This window comes from Bos grunniens, chromosome 19, assembly GCF_055505025.1.
Source record: "Bos grunniens cultivar Pamir isolate PY7600 chromosome 19, Bosgru_T2T1.0, whole genome shotgun sequence".
Taxonomy (NCBI): Eukaryota; Metazoa; Chordata; class Mammalia; order Artiodactyla; family Bovidae; genus Bos; species Bos grunniens.
The window spans coordinates 64,795,312-64,801,952 of NC_141183.1; positions in this window are offsets into that span (position 1 = coordinate 64,795,312).

Here is a 6,641-nt window from a genome sequence, read left to right on the forward strand (position 1 = left end):
TCCTGCGGCCCAGCTGGCGATTATCAGGCGCCTGAGAAGGCATGAATCCTGCGGCCCAGCTGGCGATTACCAAGCAGATGAGCAGGCATGAATCCTACGGCCCCGCTCGCGATTACCAGGCGCCTGAGAAGGCATGAATCCTGCGGCCCACCTGGCCATTATCAGGCAGCTGAGCAGGTATGAATCCTGCGGCCCAGCTGGCGATTATCAGGCAGCTGAGCAGGCATGAATCCTGCGGCCCAGCTGGTCATTATCAAGCAGATGAGCAGGCATGAATCCTGCGGCCCAGCTGGCGATAATCAAGCAGCTGAGAAGGCATGAATCCTGCGGCCCAGCTGGCGATTATCAAGCAGATGAACAGGCGCTAATCACGTGACTCAGCAGGCACTGATCACGTGGCTGTCATGCAGTGATCAGGTGACTGAGAGGCGCTGATCATGTGACTGCTCATGTGCTGATCAGGTAGCTCTCCCGCACGGATCATGTGCCTCAGCAGGCATGAATCATGCGACCCAGCTGGCGATTATCAAGCAGATGAGCAGGCATGAATCCTGCGGCCCAGCTGGCGATTACCAAGCAGATGAGCAGGCATGAATCCTGCGGCCCAGCTGGCGATTATCAGGCGCCTGAGAAGGCATGAATCCTGCGGCCCAGCTGGTCATTATCAAGCAGATGAGCAGGCATGAATCCTGCGGCCCAGCTGGTGATTATCAGGCGCCTGAGAAGGCATGAATCCTGTGGCCCTGCTGGCGATTATCAGGCAGCTGAGCAGGCATGAATCCTGCGGCCCACCTGGCGATTATCAGGCAGCTGAGCAGGCATGAATCCTGCGGCCCAGCTGGCGATTATCAAGCAGATGAGCAGGCATGAATCCTGCGGCCCAGCTGGCGATTATCAAGGAGATGAGCAGGCATGAATCCTGCGGCCCAGCTCGCGATTACCAGGCGCCTGAGAAGGCATGAATCCTGCGGCCCTGCTGGCGATTATCAGGCAGCTGAGCAGGCATGAATCCTGCGGCCCAGCTGGCGATAATCAAGCAGCTGAGAAGGCATGAATCCTGCGGCCCACCTGGCGATTATCAGGCAGCTGAGCAGGCATGAATCTTGCGGCCCACCTGGCGATTATCAGGCAGCTGAGCAGGCATGAATCCTACGGCCCAGCTGGTGATTATCAGGCAGCTGAAAAGGCATGAATCCTGCGGCCCAGCTGGCGATTATCAGGCACCTGAGCAGGCATGAATCCTGCGGCCCAGCTGGCGATTATCAAGCAGATGAGCAGGCGCTAATCACGTGACTCAGCAGGCACTGATCACGTGGCTGTCATGCAGTGATCAGGTGACTGAGAGGCGCTGATCATGTGACTGCTCATGTGTGATCAGGTAGCTCTCCTGCACGGATCATGTGCCTCAGCAGGCAAGAATCAAGCAGCGGAGCAGGCATGAATCCTGCGGCCCAGCTGGCGATTATCAACGAGATGAGCAGGCATGAATCCTGCGGCCCACCTGGCGATTATCAGGCAGCTGAGCAGGCATGAATCCTGCGGCCCAGCTGGTCATTATCAAGCAGATGAGCAGGCATGAATCCTGCGGCCCAGCTGGCGATAATCAAGCAGCTGAGAAGGCATGAATCCTGCGGCCCAGCTGTCGATTATCAAGCAGATGAACAGGCGCTAATCACGTGACTCAGCAGGCACTGATCACGTGGCTGTCATGCAGTGATCAGGTGACTGAGAGGTGCTGATCATGTGACTGCTCATGTGCTGATCAGGTAGCTCTCCCGCACCGATCATGTGCCTCAGCAGGCAACAATCAAGCAGCGGAGAAGGCATGAATCCTGCGGCCCAGCTGGCGATTAACAGGCGCCTGAGCAGGCATGAATCCTGCGGCCCAGCTGGCGATTATCAAGCAGATGAGCAGGCATGAATCCTGCGGCCCAGCTGGTGATTATCAGGCAGCTGAGAAGGCATGAATCCTGCGGCCCAGCTGGCGATTATCAGGCAACTGAGCAGGCATGAATCCTGCGGCCCACCTGGCGATTATCAGGCAGCTGAGCAGGCATGAATCCTGAGGCCCAGCTGGCGATTATCAGGCAGCTGAGCAGGCATGAATCCTGCGGCCCACCTGGCGATTATCAGGCAGCTGAGCAGGCATGAATCCTGCGGCCCAGCTGGTCATTATCAAGCAGATGAGCAGGCATGAATCCTGCGGCCCAGCTGGCGATTATCAAGGAGATGAGAAGGCATGAATCCTGCGGCCCAGCTGGCGATTATCAGGCGCCTGAGAAGGCATGAATCCTGCGGCCCAGCTGGCGATTACCAAGCAGATGAGCAGGCATGAATCCTACGGCCCCGCTCGCGATTACCAGGCGCCTGAGAAGGCATGAATCCTGCGGCCCACCTGGCCATTATCAGGCAGCTGAGCAGGTATGAATCCTGCGGCCCAGCTGGCGATTATCAGGCAGCTGAGCAGGCATGAATCCTGCGGCCCAGCTGGTCATTATCAAGCAGATGAGCAGGCATGAATCCTGCGGCCCAGCTGGCGATAATCAAGCAGCTGAGAAGGCATGAATCCTGCGGCCCAGCTGGCGATTATCAAGCAGATGAACAGGCGCTAATCACGTGACTCAGCAGGCACTGATCACGTGGCTGTCATGCAGTGATCAGGTGACTGAGAGGCGCTGATCATGTGACTGCTCATGTGCTGATCAGGTAGCTCTCCCGCACGGATCATGTGCCTCAGCAGGCATGAATCATGCGACCCAGCTGGCGATTATCAAGCAGATGAGCAGGCATGAATCCTGCGGCCCAGCTGGCGATTACCAAGCAGATGAGCAGGCATGAATCCTGCGGCCCAGCTGGCGATTATCAGGCGCCTGAGAAGGCATGAATCCTGCGGCCCAGCTGGTCATTATCAAGCAGATGAGCAGGCATGAATCCTGCGGCCCAGCTGGTGATTATCAGGCGCCTGAGAAGGCATGAATCCTGTGGCCCTGCTGGCGATTATCAGGCAGCTGAGCAGGCATGAATCCTGCGGCCCACCTGGCGATTATCAGGCAGCTGAGCAGGCATGAATCCTGCGGCCCAGCTGGCGATTATCAAGCAGATGAGCAGGCATGAATCCTGCGGCCCAGCTGGCGATTATCAAGGAGATGAGCAGGCATGAATCCTGCGGCCCAGCTCGCGATTACCAGGCGCCTGAGAAGGCATGAATCCTGCGGCCCTGCTGGCGATTATCAGGCAGCTGAGCAGGCATGAATCCTGCGGCCCAGCTGGCGATAATCAAGCAGCTGAGAAGGCATGAATCCTGCGGCCCACCTGGCGATTATCAGGCACCTGAGCAGGCATGAATCCTGCGGCCCAGCTGGCGATTATCAAGCAGATGAGGAGGCGCTAATCACGTGACTCAGCAGGCACTGATCACGTGGCTGTCATGCAGTGATCAGGTGACTGAGAGGCGCTGATCATGTGACTGCTCATGTGTGATCAGGTAGCTCTCCTGCACGGATCATGTGCCTCAGCAGGCAAGAATCAAGCAGCGGAGCAGGCATGAATCCTGCGGCCCAGCTGGCGATTATCAACGAGATGAGCAGGCATGAATCCTGCGGCCCAGCTGGCGATAATCAAGCAGCTGAGAAGGCATGAATCCTGCGGCCCAGCTGGCGATTATCAAGCAGATGAACAGGCGCTAATCACGTGACTCAGCAGGCACTGATCACGTGGCTGTCATGCAGTGATCAGGTGACTGAGAGGTGCTGATCATGTGACTGCTCATGTGCTGATCAGGTAGCTGTCCCGCACCGATCATGTGCCTCAGCAGGCAACAATCAAGCAGCGGAGAAGGCATGAATCCTGCGGCCCAGCTGGCGATTAACAGGCGCCTGAGCAGGCATGAATCCTGCGGCCCAGCTGGCGATTAACAGGCGCCTGAGCAGGCATGAATCCTGCGGCCCAGCTGGCGATTACCAAGCAGATGAGCAGGCATGAATCCTACGGCCCCGCTCGCGATTACCAGGCGCCTGAGAAGGCATGAATCCTGCGGCCCACCTGGCGATTATCAGGCAGCTGAGCAGGTATGAATCCTGCGGCCCAGCTGGCGATTATCAGGCAGCTGAGCAGGCATGAATCCTGCGGCCCAGCTGGTCATTATCAAGCAGATGAGCAGGCATGAATCCTGCGGCCCAGCTGGCGATAATCAAGCAGCTGAGAAGGCATGAATCCTGCGGCCCAGCTGGCGATTATCAAGCAGATGAACAGGCGCTAATCACGTGACTCAGCAGGCACTGATCACGTGGCTGTCATGCAGTGATCAGGTGACTGAGAGGCGCTGATCATGTGACTGCTCATGTGCTGATCAGGTAGCTCTCCCGCACGGATCATGTGCCTCAGCAGGCATGAATCATGCGACCCAGCTGGCGATTATCAAGCAGATGAGCAGGCATGAATCCTGCGGCCCAGCTGGCGATTACCAAGCAGATGAGCAGGCATGAATCCTGCGGCCCAGCTGGCGATTATCAGGCGCCTGAGAAGGCATGAATCCTGCGGCCCAGCTGGTCATTATCAAGCAGATGAGCAGGCATGAATCCTGCGGCCCAGCTGGTGATTATCAGGCGCCTGAGAAGGCATGAATCCTGTGGCCCTGCTGGCGATTATCAGGCAGCTGAGCAGGCATGAATCCTGCGGCCCACCTGGCGATTATCAAGCAGATGAGCAGGCATGAATCCTGCGGCCCAGCTGGCGATTATCAAGGAGATGAGCAGGCATGAATCCTGCGGCCCAGCTCGCGATTACCAGGCGCCTGAGAAGGCATGAATCCTGCGGCCCTGCTGGCGATTATCAGGCAGCTGAGCAGGCATGAATCCTGCGGCCCAGCTGGCGATTATCAGGCGCCTGAGAAGGCATGAATCCTGCGGCCCAGCTGGTGATTATCAGGCGCCTGAGAAGGCATGAATCCTGTGGCCCTGCTGGCGATTATCAGGCAGCTGAGCAGGCATGAATCCTGCGGCCCAGCTGGCGATTATCAAGCAGATGAGCAGGCATGAATCCTGCGGCCCAGCTGGCGATTATCAAGGAGATGAGCAGGCATGAATCCTGCGGCCCAGCTCGCGATTACCAGGCGCCTGAGAAGGCATGAATCCTGCGGCCCTGCTGGCGATTATCAGGCAGCTGAGCAGGCATGAATCCTGCGGCCCAGCTGGCGATAATCAAGCAGCTGAGAAGGCATGAATCCTGCGGCCCACCTGGCGATTATCAGGCACCTGAGCAGGCATGAATCCTGCGGCCCAGCTGGCGATTATCAAGCAGATGAGGAGGCGCTAATCACGTGACTCAGCAGGCACTGATCACGTGGCTGTCATGCAGTGATCAGGTGACTGAGAGGCGCTGATCATGTGACTGCTCATGTGTGATCAGGTAGCTCTCCTGCACGGATCATGTGCCTCAGCAGGCAAGAATCAAGCAGCGGAGCAGGCATGAATCCTGCGGCCCAGCTGGCGATTATCAACGAGATGAGCAGGCATGAATCCTGCGGCCCAGCTGGCGATAATCAAGCAGCTGAGAAGGCATGAATCCTGCGGCCCAGCTGGCGATTATCAAGCAGATGAACAGGCGCTAATCACGTGACTCAGCAGGCACTGATCACGTGGCTGTCATGCAGTGATCAGGTGACTGAGAGGTGCTGATCATGTGACTGCTCATGTGCTGATCAGGTAGCTGTCCCGCACCGATCATGTGCCTCAGCAGGCAACAATCAAGCAGCGGAGAAGGCATGAATCCTGCGGCCCAGCTGGCGATTAACAGGCGCCTGAGCAGGCATGAATCCTGCGGCCCAGCTGGCGATTATCAAGCAGATGAGCAGGCATGAATCCTGCGGCCCAGCTGGTGATTATCAGGCAGCTGAGAAGGCATGAATCCTGCGGCCCAGCTGGCGATTATCAGGCAACTGAGCAGGCATGAATCCTGCGGCCCACCTGGCGATTATCAGGCAGCTGAGCAGGCATGAATCCTGCGGCCCAGCTGGCGATTATCAGGCAACTGAGCAGGCATGAATCCTGCAGCCCACCTGGCGATTATCAGGCAGCTGAGCAGGCATGAATCCTGCGGCCCAGCTGGTCATTATCAAGCAGATGAGCAGGCATGAATCCTGCGGCCCCGCTCGCGATTACCAGGCGCCTGAGAAGGCATGAATCCTGCGGCCCACCTGGCCATTATCAGGCAGCTGAGCAGGTATGAATCCTGCGGCCCAGCTGGCGATTATCAGGCAGCTGAGCAGGCATGAATCCTGCGGCCCAGCTGGTCATTATCAAGCAGATGAGCAGGCATGAATCCTACGGCCCCGCTCGCGATTACCAGGCGCCTGAGAAGGCATGAATCCTGCGGCCCACCTGGCCATTATCAGGCAGCTGAGCAGGTATGAATCCTGCGGCCCAGCTGGCGATTATCAGGCAGCTGAGCAGGCATGAATCCTGCGGCCCAGCTGGTCATTATCAAGCAGATGAGCAGGCATGAATCCTGCGGCCCAGCTGGCGATAATCAAGCAGCTGAGAAGGCATGAATCCTGCGGCCCAGCTGGCGATTATCAAGCAGATGAACAGGCGCTAATCACGTGACTCAGCAGGCACTGATCACGTGGCTGTCATGCAGTGATC